Here is a 19909-nt window from a genome sequence, read left to right as displayed (position 1 = left end):
GTAATTCAATATTTATTTCCTCATTGTAGTGGTCATAGTAAACGTCTCTTGAGGTCGTCTTTTGCGAATATGGAGATGCAGTTTTATTAATCTTGGTTATCATACCAAGCTCATCGAAAGAAAAAAACGCAACTACGCTTGGAAGACACAGAAACATCCTCAAACGTTACTATAGCTTTCACGTCACTGTTTAAGGTATTTTTTACATACATAAATGTCGATTACCGTAGCTAATGGGTGTAGGTATAGGCTGCCACCAGAAGGAGCGGAGTGAGAACCTGCACATGTACGAATCCCTGAGCTCTTGTTCTATGTTTTTAAAAAATCTGCTCCAAATCTGTTATAATTTGAAAACAATAATGTCCTTGACGTAAGCTCAAAGCAAAGACATGACTGACCCCTTCACAATCAAAGCGGGATAATGCTCTCTGTTATGAGGCCAAAGCGAAAACCTTTTCTAAACACCGAGACTGCACTCGCTGCGACCACAACGCACTATTGCACTCAAGGAACGTTACTTATCTCGTTCAAATATAAAAGCCGTTCACCTTTTCTCAAGTTATAGGTAAACAGCTACGACGGGGATCCTTTGGCCTGAGACGCTGCCACGTTTCGTGCTAGAAAGGTGGCCGCCAGTTGAAGAGCCTTTTCCTTAGCTGGAAAAAGCCCAACTTCATGAAAAATAAATAAACCTTCTTGTGATTGAAGACCGTTCCGCAGCTTCCATCAAATACTGCAAGAGCACGATTGCCACACTTCGATGTTTGCAGTCAGTTCTAGGCAGCTCACCTGAAACACAGCAGTGGACAGCGTGCTCCGGTGGTTCTGAGGAGTCCAACTCTAGCCCGTCTCAAACAACCGTTCGGTCCGAAAGAAACAGAATAAGGAACATCCACAGCATGAAAAAAGCGACGGGCACAAGCGCTGTGTAATCTTTGAAACGTATTTTTTTTTTCATATGCCAGGGACTTCAAACTCTCAATCGGGTTTATCATATATAAGTTGCTTCAATTTGCGCCTTCTTTTGTTAGTTTGATATTTCGATGACACGGTATTGTTTATTGGTAATCGCACCGACACGTCTCGATTCAAAGCCTTATTGCTATCTATAAGTTGGAATCACTCTGTAATGCAATATTTGTTGGTCGCCCGCCTTTCTGTCTGTCGAATAATATGCAGTACCATTGTGTCACCAAAACCTGACAACTTGCTTATCCGACGAATTGGCCAGAGGAAAGCAACCGTAAACCTTGATATTGTTTCCACATGTGTTGCGGTGAGAACATACTCTTCACAATTTCATCCGCTAGTTTCAGATCTCATATATATATATATATATATATATATATATATATATATATATATATATATATATATATATATATATATATATATATATCAGTTCGGTTCAGTCGTTCAGTCGTGTCCGACTCTTCGTGACCCTATGGACCATGTCACGCCACGCTTTGTATATATATTGTCACGTACACGGTGCCTAAGGATACCAATGATAGCAGGGGGTAGCCCAGACACAACAACACAGCAGCACAGACGCAAACGTGCAAGCGACACTTTTTCGTCCTTTTCAACTTCGTCCTCCTTTCACACCTAAGTCATGCGCCACCTGGCAACGCTAGTTCAGCAACGTCGGTTCATCATGGCAAGCAAGGAGAATATCCTCACGGAGCTCGCATGGTACTACCATCTGTCTTGGCCCTGGGAGTTTCTTTTATACAAGATGCCTTGCCGTATGCAGAAGGAACCAAGGTGCCGAGATAGGTGTCGATGCAGGGTCGTATCACGCCCTTCCATATAATCGATGAGTGGCAAGATGTCTGGATCAGCTCTTTGTCGATCCCTGAGCTCAGATGCGCTGCGGGCTCCTAGAAAACCGCTATCGTCATCGGCTGTAGTATCGCCAGTGTCAACGGGTGCTCGTGACAGCGTGTCGGTGTCTTCGTGTTTGCGGCCGGACTTGTAAACAATAGTTATGTCAAACTCCTGAAGCCGTAAACTCCAGCGTGCTAGTCGTCCAGATGGGTCTCGCAGATTTGCCAGCCAACACAAACAATGATGGTCCGTGACGACTTTAACTGGCCGGCCGTAAAGATAGGGACGAAACTTCATAGTAGCCCATACGACCGCCAGGTATTCCTTTTCTGAGGTGGAGTAGTTCATTTCGGCACAAGAGAGAGTGCGGCTAGCATAGGCTATTACTCGCTCAAACCCATCTTGATGCTGAACAAGGACCGCGCCAAGACCGATACTACTGGCGTCAGCGTGCACCTCAGTGTCAGCCGCTTCATCGAAGTGCGCCAGAACAGGGGATGTTTGAAGGCACTCAAGAAGCAAAGAGAAGGCCATCTGCTGCTCAGAGTTCCACAAAAAGGAGGTGTCCTTTCTTGTAAGGCGCGTCAGAGGTTCTGCGATCTGAGAAAAGTCCGCAATGAAACGCCGATAATATGCGCACAGGCCGACGAAGCGCTGAACAGCCTTCTTATTAGCTGGAACGGGAAATCGTGCGACGGCAGCAGTCTTATCGGGATCCGGGCGCACCCCATCAGCGCTTACAACATGGCCGAGGAACTTGAGTTCTGTATACCCGAAGCGGCATTTCTGGGGCTTCAGCGTGAGATCAGCAGAACGGAGGGCTTCCAGGACAGCTCGAAGGCGTTCGAGGTGTTGGTCAAATGTTTCGGAAAAAACAACTACGTCGTCCAAGTACACAAGACAGATCTGCCACTTGAGGCCAGTGAGGACGGTGTCCATCATCCTTTGGAATGTAGCTGGGGCAGAGCACAATCCAAATGGGAGTACTTTGAATTCATATAGGCCATCTGGAGTGACAAATGCGGTTTTTGCTCGGTCTCTTTCGTCTACTTCGATTTGCCAATAGCCGCTTTTTAAATCAATAGATGAAAAATACTTCGCACGTCGCAATCTGTTCAGTGAGTCATCGATGCGCGGCAACGGGTATACATCTTTCTTTGTCACATTATTCAATTTCCGATAGTCGAGGCAAAATCGAAGAGTGCCGTCTTTCTTTTTGACCAGGACTACTGGTGAAGACCACGGACTTTGGGAAGGCTGGACAACACCATCATCCAGCATCTCCTGAACCTGCGTCTGGATCACTTCTCGTTCTTTGGCAGACACACGATAAGGCTGCTGTCGTATTGGGCGAGCGTCGTCATAAGTAATGATGCGATGTTGTGTGATGGGCGTTTGACGAACCTTCGAGGAAGAAGCAAAGCAGTGCTTGAAGTCTAGTAGCAGTTGCTCTAAGGCCCGCCGTTTCTCCTTAGACAAGTGACAGTTAATTTCGATGTTGTCAAGAGATCGCTCGGGCTCGTTAGTTTCTACTGCCGTGGATGCAAAACAGACCGGATCGTGCGCAACATGGTCAGCAAAAGCGATAGCAGTCCCCGGGAACAAGTGTCGGTGCTCATTAGAAAAATTTGTGACAAGGAGTGCAGCCCGGCCATTGTGAAACGACAATACACTTCGGGGAGCGCAAATGCCTTGAGCAAGCAGGAGTGAATGGTTCGCCTCCGCTACAGCATCACCGGTACGGAAATCGTCACAGGTAACTTCCACAAGAGCACTGCTTCGAGGCGGCAGCGAGACGCTCTCAGCGGAAACACGAAGTGCGGCATTGCAAGGACTGCTACTCTCTTGTTCGGTAGATTGTCCCATCGAAAACGTGACGAGTCTATTTCGCAGGTCGATAACTGCTCCGTACTCCCGCAGAGAGTCAATGCCGAGGATAAGGTCACGGGAGCAGTCACTTAAAACAACGCAACTAACGACGAACGTACGTCCGTTAATCTGAATGCGAGCCGTGCACATCCCCTCTGGAGTAACTATATGACCGCCGGCGGTTCGAAGGTACACACCTCGACAAGCTGTGAGCACCTTCCTCGAAACAGTCGCAATGCGACCACTCAAAATTGAATAATCGGCACCGGTGTCCACTAATGCATTGACCGTAGTGCGACCGTCTAAAATAACCGGAATGTCCAGAGAAACTCGTTTTGCTTCCCTAGGTGACAGTACCAGCAGCTCGCGGTCGGATCGAAGCGGCGACGACGGGAGGTCTTCAACGCAGCGACTACCAGCGGCCTCGCCCCCGAAGGTCGCTGTTTTCAGTTTTCCCGATGAGGGCTAGACGAGCGGCCTTGGTCCTCTCGCGAGGAACCGTGGGTGAACGAGGAGGAGCGCCTTGGCGAAGGGGAGCGGGGCTGACGCTGCGAACGAGATGAAGAACGCTGCTCCACCAGGTACTCCTCAATAACTCGGGGTCGTTGACCAAACCGGGGAGGAGGCGAGTCGATGCGGAAGCCGTGAAGACCGAGGCGTCGATACGGACAATCCCGGTAGAGGTGTCCTGGTTCACCGCAGTGGAAGCAAAGCGGACGGCGGTCAGGCGTGCGCCAAATGTCGGCTTTGCGTCGGGGCAGCGGACGATTGTCGAAATTCTGCACTGGCTGCACCAAGGGCAGCGGAACTGTAGGTGACGCGAGAATGGGCGGTGGTGAAGGGGGAGCCTGACTCTGCAGAACTTCCGCATAAGTGGGACGATTGTCGGTCCCCTAAAGCAATGGCGGGCTCGGAACTACAGGCGAAAGAGGGCTCTTGAGTGCCTGCCGCACCTCCTCCCGCACTATAGCAGAAACGGAAGTTGGCGATTGCTGAGGGCTCCAGAACTTGCTTAGCTCTTCGCGCACGACGCTGCAAATCAGTTCACGCAATGCACCGGGATGCCGCTCTGAAGATGCAAATGCTTCCGCGATTGTGCTTGTATGAAAAGGTCGGTCATAAGCCACGGCACGTTGTTGTAGCCCCTTTTCCATTGTGGTGGCCTCCGCAAGGAATCCGTTTACAGTCGACGGTGGGTTTCGCGCAAGGCCTGCGAACAGCTGCTCTTTCAAACCCTGCATCAAGTGCCTGACCATTTTGTCCTCGGACATGGCGGGATCGGCTCGCCTGAAGAGGCGCGTCATGTCCTCGACGTACGCTTGGACACTCTCATTCGGCCTTTGGATGCGAGAGTGAATGGCACGTTCTGCATGCTCGCGACGATCCGCGCTAGTGTAACCCTCGAGCAGTTGACGACGGAATTCCCGCCACGAAGTTAATACTTGCTCTCGGTTCTCGAACCAGATACGGGCGCCGTCGTCAAGGCTGAAGTAGACGTTCCTTAGTTTGGCAGCATCGTCCCACTGGTTGAAAGCAGCGACACGTTCAAACTGAAAGAACCAGTCCTCCACATCCTCAAAGAGGTCCCTATGAAAAGACTTCGGTACCCGAGGGGCCTGCAAGGTGTAGTTACAGGCCGGTGCGACGCCCGTTACCTGCTGAGCAGAAGCACTAGATGTCATGGCGACGGGTGATGGCTGAAACTCCGGAGACAGTCCCTGGAGCCGTCGACTGGAGCGATGCACGGGGGTGTCCAATGGTACAGGGCTGGCGCGACGTCTTGTAGATGGAGACTCTTGCATAGGCGATCGTTTTACCCCGCACCTCCACCAGAATGTCACGTACACGGTGACTAAGGATACCAATGATAGCAGGGGGTAGCCCAGACACAACACAGCAGCACAGACGCAAACGTGCAAGCGACACTTTTTCGTCCTTTTCAACTTCGTCCTCCTTTCACACCTCAGTCATGCGCCACCTGGCAACTCTAGGTGGCAATATATATATATATATATATATATATATATATATATATATATATATATATATATATATATATATATATATATATATATATATATATATATATATATATATATATATATATATATATATATATATATATATATATATATATATCCAGCATTACAGGCATTCCTCCCGTTAAGCTTAAGTAGACAGGTATCAACTTGAGTGTTATTTTCTCCCGTTGAGTAAAAGAAAGAAAGAAAGAAAGAAAGAAAGAAAGAAAGAAAGAAAGAAAGAAAGAAAGAAAGAAAGAAAGAAAGAAAGAAAGAAAGAAAGAAAGAAAGAAAGAAAGAAAGAAAGAAAGAAAGAAATTGAAAGAGGATGAAAACATAAATTGCTTGAACACTCTGTGGGAAACGCAGATGAAGCTGAACATTTTCAACACCACGGCAAGCTGGCATGCGCTGCTTAATTTGGCGCAAACTGAATACTTACATAAAATTTTGTATAAAATTTTGTATAAAATTTCACAATTGTGCTGGAGGTAATATTTCGAGCCTACGTAAGATTATGATAAAGGTGTAATAATTAAAAAATACAATTTCATTGTATTAATTTTTTGCAAAAAAGTCTCGTGCGTCCAAGGCATTTTCCCAAGAGTTGTTTCTTGTTTTCTTTTCTTTGAAGCCTGCAACAATTTTGATATCTGCATTTCGTTTTCCACGTAAATACAATATAAAACCGTGGTTTAGGAGGGGTAAAGCCAAATATTTCCTGCCAGCCGTGTTGACTTTATTATATACCGTTGTAGCAGCCTTCAAAGCGGGGTCTCGTGTAGCTAAAGCAGTAAAGCCTGAGGCGTACGCTTCGGTCATGCCATACAGAGTCGAACATAATATGATGATGTCCTCTCCGCCACAGACAACTGTTTAATTCCATGGGCAGCAAGTAGACGGAACGAACACAAAACAATGGCTTTTTGTTTTTGCTCGTAAACATGGGCACCGTTTTTACAGTTTACAGATTCTGGAACATAACATTTGCCATTGTTAAGTGCCCAAGACAAAAAGTATAAACTTTACTTCAACCAGTGCACAAATGTAGCACGAATGTGATAGAAAAAAAGCAACACAGAAGACGTCATGCAAGATTAAGAGAACGAAGATGCGAAATTACGTGCATTGTTGTGCCGCCACCTTAAGCCTAGACATGCTATGAAAGCTTACAATATATAGCCTCTCGCTGTGGCTACCACTTTTAGCAGTGCTATGATGACGCCAGCCCAAGGCGTAGAAGTATATAACCTTTCCGAAATTAAAAAGCAATACAAAATTCAGGACATTTTCGCAGGTTTTTAGAATTTTCAGGGGCTGTGCCTGACTATGATGTCATACTAAGTGAATGAAGGCTGCGCACCATAGCATAATACGACTTCGTACTACCCTGAGAAGCAACGCAGGTACGCACATTCCCATCATCCTACTCGCCCTGATATGGGGTAATGCTAGCATTCGTAATAAAACTAAAAGTGCGATACAACACAAGAGTACATTCGGACGAAAAGTCACGCGCTAATCGAACGCCAGCCACCACCAAAGTAGAATGGTAGGAACCACCTGATGACCAAATGGTAAAAGGCCGATATTGAGTTTCGTTTATATCAAGAAAAGCTGAGTGAAAACTTCTTGAAGGGGCATGTAATCTGAATTTAATATGTGTACGCTTCAAAGCTAAAGGGCCATGTTAAAACGCAGCAGCCCATAGCGAGTCACTTTGCTCAAAATGGGTCTCCCACCTAATCAACAACAACAAAAAAAGCAAGGTTACAGAACCGATGCACCGTGGAACCATTGGAAAGTGCCATATTAGCTTGGTCAGCCCGGTGCATGCAATACAAACATGTGCTTTGTCCGCTGCCTGAAAGCACCAGAGCTATCTAGAGCATCTAATTATGTCAGGCGTGCTCAGCTCCCTTGGAAAGCGGAGAAGTCGGTATTTCTTTACGCCTCTTGATGCGAAGATTGGAAAAGGGTGGGGAGGCACAGGGGGATAATGGGTGCCAAACAGCGGCCGCACCGCGGCTCTCGAAGAGCATTGCGGCCCCTTTGAAGTCATTTTCAGGAGACAAGTTGATGAAGAGAGGAAATGGGAAAACAGCTTGCAAACTTAGAGCGCCGAATTGGCAAAGCACATTTAGGTCCCTGCTTTAGTTCGTTCCATAAAATATGAAGAGTGGCTGTATCGCGATGTTTCTGAACAAAAATAACCTATTATAAATGTCAGTCCGGTGGAAAAATGGGGACGTTTCTGAGCATTCTAGTTACAAAGATACAATGCAGAAAAGATTACAGCAGTTAAGTTTTAGGGGCATAGCCCATCGGTTTCAACCGCAGTCGCTGCTGCCGCTTCGACCTTGGCTCTCTTCAGCGCTTGGGAAGCTTCTCGGCAACAAACAGGCTTCTCTGGCTTCTCGTTATTCGGTGGTCTCAAAAACCAGACTGAAAAGGCTGCGATATCTGCCTTCAGAGAAAGTGGCTCCCTCCTAAGCCTAGGAGCCTGGTAGATTCGCCCGACACTACGCATAGGGACCTTGGTCGCATTCTGTGAGACAGCGAATGTGTATGGTTTATTCACCTTAGTGAAATGAACGAGCTGAGCAGATAGAACTTGGTGATGACGACGATATTCAGTGTACAACGAAAGTAAGTACTGCAGCCGGCACGAGGGTTCAAGGTCAAATGTTCGGAGCCACATGACTGTGAAGTTTCGCATGCAAGTAGTAATCTTACGCTCCAAGAATAACAAAGAGAAAGAGATGTTCGATGTGGAAGAGGGCGTTTCTCTTTCAGGAAAAGTAGAAATGCGGGAAGGTTATACTGCAAGAAAGATCATTTTGCAATCCTGCACTGAAGGAAAAGGGGATAATAGAATATAAAAAAGGTTGAGATTGTGGTTCCTAATCGACGCGAAACACGCGGCCGCTGCTGCTGTTTCACTAGCTAGAGACCCCCTGAGGAGTCACTGCTAGAGGGAGGGGACAGGCACCTCCTGAAGAAAGCTCCTCTGAGAGCTGTTGCTACAACATCCGTTCCGTTCTTTCTAAGTCGACCTCGCGTCCAAATTGTGCCACTTCCTGGTGGTGAATTGGGCTCTTGTTTCGATGCGAGGCCGCGCGCGGGAAGAGAGCGGGCGGGGAGACCGCCATCGACTCGGGCAGCAGCAGGTGCGTACTTTTTTCCCTCCGGGTTCTTCAGCTTCGGTCGGGAGACCATGGGTTGTGAACGCGCGGCCCTTGTATGCTTTCTCAAGTCCAGCAGGCCCGAAAGGAGTCCGGCGCTCACCTGTGCGGCGCCGACGCTTCTCAGTCGGGAGGTCCTAATTTGGCACGGTTCTCCGTCCTCGCCCGCCAGCGACGATGGCGACGACATGTGGCATCGAGATGTGCTCCTCGCACCCCGTTATCGTTCCTCGTAATATGTCACACGCGCTTTAATCTTTTCGTTGGCCGTGCAGCCTGCGAGCTCCGTTAGCTCCGCCGCGAATGTGTGAGTAAGCCTTTGCATCGAGCATGCGGTTTCGTGCCACCGCTTTCGGCTGGTGCGGCTGTTTTGGGAGATGTAACGAGGTGTGGGGCTAGTGCAATGTTTTTTAAAGCAGCGCTCTGTATAATGAGCACGTGTTTTTAAAGCCTGTACTCTTGCTTCCTTCGGCACAGAAGCTCAGGCACGCAGTGTCTCTTGCTGTGCCCTCGGCTTTTTCTGGCCTGAATCCGCGGTATATGGGCGACGAGCCACAAACATATAACGAAACACTTTTCAAGTCTTACCCCACAAGGTGAAGGAGAAAAGACAGCAAGAATGTAACGAAAGTCAGTAGCCGAAACCTACACTGTAAAATCACAGCCTATCATATAAGACCTACACTCGCAGAAAACGAAGTAGTGCCTGGAAGGCTTTCACAGCAAGTAAGGTCGCCGCGGCCACTGTCTGTCGGAGAATATTTATCTACGTAAGCGGGCATGGGCAGTGAACCTCGTCTAAATATTAGTATATTTTACGTAAACATTTCATTATTCGGAGGATTTAAAGTGAGGTTCGGAGAAAAAAAAACACGTAATGCCTTAACAGTATTTTTATCTGCACCCTGGTGAAAATTAAACCGAAAAGGGACTTTACACGAAGCATTACTTCGCCTCTTTAAAAAGTGAAACTTTTTGTTGACAAAGAAAGCACTCTGAGAACCTTCCCAGCATCACACTTTCACCGCTGATATTGTTCCTGATACAACTATCGAGTAAGGTTTTTTTATTCAACCGTCGCAGACAGGTGCACTGCGCTGGGGCATGATCTTATAGGCACCATTTCTATCGTCAATGCTCTACTTAGTTGACCCGGAATAGAGTCAAATTACCAAGGATGGCTTTAAACTGCGTTAAAAGCAGCAAATTATTGCATTACCCTCATAATACAGTTATATAATGTATGCTGCGTAGGTTCAGAACAAAATCTCTCCATGCGGGAAAGCTGCGGCAGCGGCGGTGCAGTGTTGTTGTATTACCTTTTGCAAGAGTCCGCGTAAACCATGGGTTATGTGTTTCAAGCATCCCGCATTTCGTTTTTCTCGCAGTGGTAAAGCTTTGCAGTAAGACGAAAGCCGTGAGCATACGCCGATACCTGTAACTGCCGCTGTGTGTGCGCCTTCTTGGACAATGCGACAATTGATGAAGTAACGGAAAGTGGTGGTTTGTTCTGCGGTTGCACGACCGGGTTCTCGCTGCGCCGCTTTTGCATTGAAATACGAAGGCGAGGTTTTGTTACCCTCAAGGCTGGACATGCTCAAGTAGTGATCACTGCAGAATTCTTTTGTGAACCGCATTTTTTTCGTCGACATGTAAAGGCTGAGGTCACTGTAAATTTGTAGTTTCTAATGAGGACGTTTTAAAAAGGCCGTACTAGGGACCATACGAAAGTAATTGTAATAGTGGTCTGCGTGGGTCGTAGGTGTAGCTGACGCTGCAAGCGAATGCGCAATAAAGCACTCATAATTACCGTAATTTGTACGCATTTAGGGATTCGATCTGGGTCAAGCCCAAGTGCTCACTAACAATGGCTGCTGACAGCGTCAACTGAAACCTGAGTACAATAACTGAATCGCGCGTAGGAAGGCGGAATTTTACTTGGGGGGGGGGGGGGGGGGGCGAACTATGTCACAACTGATCTTCATTTTCCTGAAGAAATAACACCTCTTTACGAGCAGAACGAAATCTGTTTGGATTTTATATCTAGGAGCTTATAGCTCTGTTTTTTAATGCCTGCATTTAAGTTATTCCATTTGTGTTTCATTTGACAGTGATGTAATGGTGCTCGTTTGCAAATGACCTTTTATAAACCGACCGCTCCTCATTTGCCGATGCAACGGTCGGCCAATTTCACTAAGAACAACCTGATGCATATAGTTATGTACCTTGTATCATGAGTTACAAAGTAATTCTTTCGAAGTAACACAGCTTCTAATGGCAACATTCATTTCTGCTTCTCTCAGACCACTCACTCAGACCATCACTCAGACCATCACTCAGACCATCACTCAGACCATCACTCAGACCATCGCTCAGACCATCACTTGGACCACGTTATTTACTGTCATAGGCATGTAGCATTGATTTAATGTCTCATTTATTTAGAGAGGCACCTGTAGGAATCAGTCATAACATATGTCTATATGATGCGTAACGGGAAATAAGGCCAACGACAACCCAAGCATAACGTTGATTGGACAAGTCGACTGTATATTAACTCTCTTCAATGACGTCACGGTAATGATTGTCAAGAGAAATCAGATGAAAACGCGTGCGAGGTCAATTTGCGGACTTGAGCTTGTGCCGTTTTGCCATTGTTGCTGGTAGCCTTGTATTCATCTGGAATAAAGAAATGAACGTTCGTAATCTGTGTCAAATATACGCCACAGTGGCGTCCCGAGGAATTTTTTTTCTATCTTCGTAAATTACGGTATCACATGCGCATCGTTGATGAGGCATCACAAAATCGTACCTCACTCGTCATGCTTGCATCCGCGGTATTTTCACTAAGGTTTGATCTATGAGTGAGAAAAGACCACGGAGACTCTGGACTGGAACTGCTGCCGAATAACAGTGATGAGTCATCCGACCGCTTCTCCGTCACTGGACGCAGGCGAGGGCTAAAGCTTATTGTGAATTTCCATGTGTATTTAATGTTTTGTTATTGAATGTGACTACTGTATATATGACAGATTTGGAGATTTCCTTCACCACTCGTCTGCTGCTGCTTGTAAGGGTTTCCTGGACACTGTCAAGCTGCGAAGGCAGTTTTTATCCGGGAAACCCTCCAGTTGAACCTGGAAATAAACTTATTATTGTATTATTGTATAAGCGGCGGAAGGACCAAATCTTCACTGCCGCTAACATAGAGTAATTGAAGTATAATTTGACGCAAGGCCAAACCGAACTGTTGTCAACAGCTGCCTCAAACTCCCCGAGCCCGCACGCGGCGCCGTTCGACCTTTTGATCATTGCAGCCTATATTCGTGTCGGTGGTTTTAAAGGAAACAAGCGGATACGAACTGAATTAACTATATGCATCGCAGGATTTAAGGATTCGCCAAGTCTGTTCTGGAAATTTATTGTTATAGAGGCCCCGGGGGAAAAGGGCAGTTTACCTGTGTCATATACCGCTCACTCCCCCACAAGGGCCAACTGCAAGAAAAAATGGAGATTTTATCATTGAGGACAGACAGGAAAACGAGTTGTAGGTGACGTCGCCGCAGGCCAGTTCGATTAATTAGATTTATTTGACGAGATCATTTTCAGCCCGTGGGTCCCTCAGTATACGCTCTCAATCTGCTTCCACATAGGTTCCATTTAAAATTGAAACTTGCAAAAATTTCTACTTCAAGTCTATTTTTAAGCGAAACTTATTTGGACTCAGAATAAGAGTTTAGACTGCAGCGCCCCTAACGTCAAATCTGTGGCAACGCGTTCTTTTCAATAAAGAAGAAATGGGAGGAATCCATTGCAAAGAAGATTCTTACCACCAATCTTCTCACCAGCAAATATATATTTTACTGACGAAGTTAGTCAATGTAGCCAGAAAGAGCCAGAAGATGAATTTCTGCTGAGAGCAGTCTTCTTGGAGATTATCCCTTAGTGTCCCATGAATATAGCTGTAAGATGACTAGCTTAACGTGCCAGTTTTGATCCCTGATATTTTTTACCGCGTCTGCAAAAGCTTATTACTGATTTTGGGCCATGCCGTAAGCATCCATGAAATGCGTATTTTGTAATTTGAAAACCTTGTTATCTGTAACATTCTTTTTTGCGAAAACTGGAGCCTTAGGTAAATTAAACTCGAATCATTCCCAATAAGTTTGAATTGCCGTGCAAAAACAAAATTCATTCATAATGCAGGATCGCAGATAGCTAAGTTTTACTCTCTGGGCTACTTTCAAATCACTAAAACAAAAATCAAATTTACGAACCTACTTGATGAGAGCGTCAGGCTACAGGTAAAGTCCACTCTTAATAACTTCCAGAAAGCACGTGGGTGCCTGCACTCCTCTGGGGCAGCGCCCTCTCATTCCTGTGACGGTCGAAACCACTCTACGCCGACGTACTCCGACACTTTGTCTATCAGACGCGGCTTTCGGCTTCTTCAGTTTTCTGGTTTTATAACAAGTAGCCACAGGTACTTCGTTGCGATTACGAAGGTCGGAGTACGTTTTTGCAACTGTGTGTGACGAAGGACAGCTTTTCCCCTCCCCAGCAAACACGACGACATCCTTGGCAAATTCGTCGATGGGAGGCAATGCCCTCATGTTCAAAGTGAAAGGTCGTCGGGGTTCTTTTGAAAAGAGCGCTATGACACTGAAAAAAAAAATGCAAATAAAAATTATTTTTAAAAGTCGCCATTGGATGTTTTCTAATAGACTTCGGACAAGCCATCAATTTAGACTGTTGCCGCGGCTTACGACATCCCACCGATCGGCACCAAGAAGGGTAATACATGAAAACTGAATAAAAGCTGATTAAAACAAAAAAGGAAAAAGAAAGCTGACAAACGAGCGAGAAACCCAGAAAAAGAATGATAAGGTTGCGCAGGAGCGTACTAGTTTCAAGCGAAACTAATCAAAATAATCAACAAGCTTTTAGCACCAACTCAGTTTAGTGCGTCGAGTTTTTAATGAGGCGCCCCCATTAAGAGCTTAGTTGAAGGACCTAACTTTCATCGATAGTTCCTCCTCGCGTCGTGTTTTTTATCTAGCTACTAATGGGCCTTGGTATCAGAGGTTTTTCATAACACAGAACTCAATAGCTCATATACAGCATGAGTGCACCCTTAGTAATGGATAGCCCACTACGACCGTGCTGCTAGAACTCTGCGTGCGTGAGATGGCACCGTGGACTCTTCGTCAGTATATCAAGCGTTGTAACTAGCTGCGACGAATGTGAGCACGTGCGTATTTTCGGTGAAGCATTCCAGGCCGTTGCCCTCCCTTTTGATTGCACGCTGTTTGGGGATACTTTCACAGCATGTCGAAATTGAATTTTATTGCGATAGCAATACTGCGCCAAGTTTCGAGCCGTCGCGTAGTCCCGGCCACGCTTCACCTTGAACAGCCGAGACGGAGGAGGAAGAAGAAGAAGAAGACTGGTAACTTACGCTCTCGCATCATACTCTTAAAGAATGAGCGTAAGTGTCCCTAATAATATAGCACCTTACACTGATGGGGCGTGATAGGGGAATAATGTAGCAGGCAAAAGAAGCTTCCACCGTTGCTATCGCAATTCAGCTAGTGTTAACCAGGGTCAAACCACAACTAATATTTGAGCATTTACGCATTTCAGAGAACTAGTTATGATCTCGTAATCCCTCTACCCTTTGCTTGTCACAAACATGAAGTTTTCGCCTGCGAGTTCACTCTAAGCATGATAATTATAGTTAGAAGTACGAAAGAACGGAACCATTTAAAGTTAAGCGTTTCCCAAAATCCCGCTCATTCATGTACGCAGTAGTTTAGAAGCAAGCAACTTAACTGCATCCACACACACACACACAAACACACACACACACACACACACACACACACACACATTAACAGCCCACATCCCCCTTAGCCAAACGTATGAACAGCAGCTTTTAAATCCTGAATAAAGGATGCCTGCACAGAAGGATTCTCCACATGTTTTGAAGAAAAAATTAAGGAGGCCATGGAACTTGTTCATTTAACCAAGTTGCCAACTGCACCGATTTCGACATTAAGTTACAACGAATGCGATCACTTCGGCGGAGGGCAGAGCGTAGATACAAACGTACAAAGTCGCACCTACACCTCAGAGAAGCAAGGGGCACGCAGAAAAAGATTCAGCGCAGAGTCCAATCCCTGCAGACATGACGCTGGAGGCCTTTTTTGTGAAAAGCTAGATCCACGCAAGCCTTTGTCACGCGTTCATAGTGTCATTCGGGGCCTTCGCACGTCCCCTCAACAGCGTCTCCCTTCAAATCTCTCGAGCTCCACCAAAGACGCAGTGATGGTAGCCCAAGATTTCTGCTCAAGAATAACATTCGCACTGAACCCATCCACAACGCTGCATTGCTGCGACGTTCCACCTTCACGGGATTCACGAATGGGCCTTCCCTTCTCCATGGAGGAACTTTATGCTGCTCTGGCATGTTGTAGAAAGTCATCATCGCCTGAGCCCGAGGGTGTGACATACTTCACACTACCTATTCTGGGCCAGGAAGTTGGACGGTATCTTTTGAATAATTACAGTAAGCCATGGTGTGATGGCACAGTTTTTAAAGAAGGGAAGACCAGTCGTCGGATTCCACTTCTGAAACCGGGAAAATCACCACTCGACCTTGAGCCATACCATACAATTGCACTGGCCGTCTGCGTCGATAAAGTCATGGAAAGAATGTTACTAACACGCGTAGAATGGTACCTGGAGCGATCAAATTTATCCGGATTTTATGTCCGGGTTTCGCCGTGGCCGCTCCTCTATCGAAAATGTGGTTGACCTCGCAACGTCTGTTCAGCACCAAAAGGCTTTGAAACGTTTGACAGTAGCATTGTTTTTGTACATCAAGGGCGCCTACGACAACGTAACACATCAGACCATTTTGGATGGCCTGGTAGCTGCTGAGATCAGAAGCTGCATTTTTAGCTGGATACGCAGCTACCTGTCAGAGAGGCCCTTTTACGTCCAGACTGAAGGCGTACCAAGGTGGATTTCCACAGGGTGGAGTGCTCAGCCTTACTCTCGTCGGCCTCCTAGACTAATTACCATAATCTGCTCAAATCTCCCTCTGTGCAGATGATATATGTATTTGGACATTCAGTGTGACTCGTCCCAAGTTCGTTCGAGGCTGCAAAAGGCTTCAACGATATTGACGTCGCACCTTCGTCTGCAATATCTAGATACTTCGACCGAGGAGTGTTCCCCTTGGGCATTCACACGTAACATAATGTCACGTTACCCCATATGCATCAATGGTAAATTCGTTCACTACGAGAAAAGCCACCGATTCTATGGAGTTGTCATTGACAGAAATTTTTCGTGGAGTCCTCATTTCAGAAAAAATTTGAACAAACCTTGTAGCGATTGTCCAAGTTCTCTCCTTCCTCGGGAGAAAGTCCTAGGGCACACCTGTTCACTCGGTGCTACAACTGTACCGGCCACTGTTTCAGGGCTACATGCGATACAGCTTCCCCCTATTTAATGGCATTCAAAAAACGAACCTCAGGACACTTCAAAGTCGGCAAGCTCAAGCTCTTCGTATATGCCTCGGACTCCTCAAATGTGCCTCAACAGCAGCGACTGTTCTTGTCACCCGGGATCATCCGGTTACCACACATATTGCAGTTGACACAATGAAAACGCATATTTGGCACCTACCAAGAGTCCCCAGTCATCATCTGCCAACCCTTCCAGTAATTAGGCCCAGCACTGCATTCGCCAAAGTTAGAAGCTCATCGCAACTATGTTCATTCGCAGTTTACCTCTGCTGTTAGACCATGCTCCCCCGTATGAAATCTATATGAACCGAGGATGCAAATTTATATTCCTGGAATTACGTAGAAAGCCTGAATGTCATCACCTGGTCTTCATCAATTGACATTGGATTATCTGAACTTCAAACATCAAAATTGCATACATGTCTACACAGATGGCTCAGTTAATCTAATCAGTTCTTGAACGGCCGACAGCCCTGCCTGTAAAAAATGTGGCTGTGAAGAGACAATGGAACATCTCCTATGTGAATGCCCTAGATTTGTGAGTGAAAGACATGAGCTGCGTTGTACGCTGGACCGCCTCGATTCTCGCCCTTTAACGGCGGACAAGATCCTTGGTCCGTTTCCACGGCAGTCAACCGCCTTCAAGGCATGCAAGGCACTGTTTAGTTACCTAACAGCCATCGGCTTGTGTGACAAACTCTGACTGTGCTCCACGTCCCTTTTCTCTTCCCCTCTTTAATCCCCTTATCCCTTTTCCCCAATGTAGGGTAGCCAACCGGAGGCCTTTCTGGTTAAAATCCTTGCCTTCCATCCTCATCCCTATCTTTCTAACTTGACTACAACCCTCAGCCTCCTTTCCAAGGCAAGCAGCAATGCAAATGAGAATAGACGTCCATAACAATTCACTTCATGTGGAATGTTCCCGAAACAAAGGAACAAGAAACCACGCAAATAAACTGAAAAATACTCTTCAATTATTTAAGAAAGAATGAGTGAGAAAAAAGTACTATATCTGGCACTTCCGTTTGATATAAATTCTTTAGCGGACCGTTAAACGTAAAAGTAGAAGCCAGAATTGTTTTTTTTTTTTTTTTTTTTATACACAATGTGACTCAGTTACGAGAAATCGAATGGATGGCAGCGATAAAATTGTTTTCCTTCACCAAATTCTAAGCAGAAGGTTTCTGCCGATGTAACATCAACTGATCACGTGTTTGAAAACCTGGTTTTGTCACTATATTGAAATGAATGCTATAGGCGTGAACAAGTTGTCTACTGCATCGAATTTTTCTGAACGCGCAGGCTTTCTCAGATTATCCAGAATATGCCCTTTTTTCCTATTGAAAAGTGGCGATTGGCATAATTTAAAGCATGGCCCATAGTGTATGAAATTTTTAAAGGCAGCCTGTAAGGGAGTTCGGGACTTGACCATCACACGCGTGAATTATGCAGATGAAACACTACAGAGCGTTTCGTCAAACGCCAGCTGTAATTTGCAGGAAAATTTTGAAATATTCCTACTTTGGCGCCGCGCGGTGCTCCGTGGTGCTAGGCTTTTGTCGTAGTCCCCAGACATTGCACCGTCTCACGCAGGTGACGTCAGCAGTAGAGACTGCGACGGGGGGCAATGATTGGTTCGGAAGCGCCATAGTGAAGCAGGCAGAGTCCTCACCTGCCCCGACAGGAGACCGCGGCGCATTTCTATTTTCGCTCTCTTCTGCTTTGTAGTTGTATACCGCGGTAAGCAAGCGTAAAAACAAAGAAATCCGAACCTAGTTTTCTATAGACAATTTCGCGAGCGGTGTGATTATGACGAGTAGTATTTATGTTTCGAGTGGAAGAATACGGAGGCCATCTTCAATAGCCAATATCTGGAACGATACATGATCCGGGTCGATTATATATCGATTAGTTTTGGCGGAAGGTAATCGTCGATTCAGTGCCTATTTGTATCACTGACTTTCCTTACACTCGGTGGACCCACTTTTAGTGTGATATTTCATCGCTCTGGGAACAGCCCAGCGGGAGATGAAGAAATTACAAAGGGCACGTCTGAATACTGACATGCTTATAAAACGGCAGCACTGCCTTCTTTTCAATCCATTCACTGAACGGCTAATATAAACCCTTAATTCAGCGTAATCCATCGTAATTCTGTTAAGTTAATCCAGTCTTATTCCACCGCCATTTACCGTAATACAATATAATCCACCTTAATGCAGCCTAATCCACCCCAATCCGACTCTAATTCATCAACACTACCGTAGTATGTTTTAATTCACCATAACCCAAAAGAATACAATGAACTACAACACAATTTACACGTAAAGCACTGCAATTCAACTTAATCTGTAATCAAACCTACTTCAACTATTGCACCAGCGTAATACATCACGTGTTACGTCACGTACTTCAAGACTCCCTTTCAGATTCGACCCCGTTTGCTGACTGCTCAACAAGATGATGACGTTACTGCTTGACAGGTCTGAAGTTTTCGGACCACATTTAGGAGCGTTAGCTCTTGCTACTAACGTTTCCACAATTGTTATCTGTCAACGAGTCGTTCAAGATGCTGGCAGACCACATGACCAATCGCCACCCGTGACCACCAAGTAAAACAACCAGAAGGGGCGCCACCATATTGATTAAGGTGTGACACCACCACAGGCTTTTTCAGCAGCACCTAAAAAGAGAATTAAGAGACTGGACATGATTTTACGTACGCACCTCATAAACATTAAAGCAAATACCTCGTTTTTAGGAAAGTATTATCCACTTACTAGTTTCTGTGGACTGACTCTAGCACGGAGAGGAAAATGCGTTCTTCTTAACATTCTTGCTTTTATGTGTGCCGCCCGTGTGCCATCACAATTTTCATCAAAGTAAAGGTTTTCCAAACAGAGACAGTACGTGGCTGTTCAATATAATCATTCTGTGTAGCCAGCGAACGAGCGTCTGAACTTGGCCTTCTGGCTTTTAAAGTCGCAAGCTGGAATGCCACGAAAAACGTCACGCATTATAGGGCAAGCAAATAACTCGTCACTGGGCTGCGCTTTCTTGGCAACGAGGCAAATAGCTTGGTCACTTGAGAAATGTCATATTCTCTTCTTTTATAATCTCCAGGTTCTTAAGCCCTGATATAGCTTAACCGGCGTGCTTTGAACATAACAAAAGTTGTAATACAATCACCTCTCCAACTTAGTCCTTGCTTTTCGGAAAGTACTTGGAACCCGAGAACATTTCCGTCTAGTGAGGCGCATTGTTGTAGCAGGACGCCATAGGAGAAGACGAGAAAGATTGTATATCACAAGCTGTGTCTAAATAATGCGTGGAAACAGGGGGTTTTACCACATGTTTTCTTTATGTATTGCAGCGCTCAGTCGAGGAATGTAAAAAATATACTGACTTTGAAGACTTTTATACTGCCGTTATCGGAACGCCTCTGAGGGTGCACACACATACACACGCA

The 19909-nt window shown here is 45.8% G+C and overlaps 1 long non-coding RNA gene across 2 annotated transcripts; it reads right to left on the bottom strand.

Annotated features, from left to right (window-relative positions):
- Positions 1-11312: 11312 nt before the first annotated feature.
- On the bottom strand, positions 11313-19391 carry LOC146191547 (uncharacterized). Of its 2 annotated transcripts, none has more exons than XR_014706356.1 (3): positions 19221-19391; positions 18973-19143; positions 11313-11584 (listed from the first exon to the last, which is right to left on the bottom strand). It is a non-coding gene; the product is annotated as an uncharacterized LOC146191547 (long non-coding RNA). The 2 variants fall into 2 exon arrangements; XR_014706355.1 differs by having other exon boundaries at positions 18973-19123.
- Positions 19392-19909: the final 518 nt, after the last annotated feature.

Source organism: Amblyomma maculatum, chromosome 4 (assembly GCF_055883805.1).
Source record: "Amblyomma maculatum isolate TAMU_Amacu chromosome 4, ASM5588380v1, whole genome shotgun sequence".
Classification (NCBI taxonomy): domain Eukaryota; kingdom Metazoa; phylum Arthropoda; class Arachnida; order Ixodida; family Ixodidae; genus Amblyomma; species Amblyomma maculatum.
The sequence above is the reverse complement of the archived record's forward strand: the minus strand, read 5'-3'. Positions and strand labels throughout refer to the sequence as shown.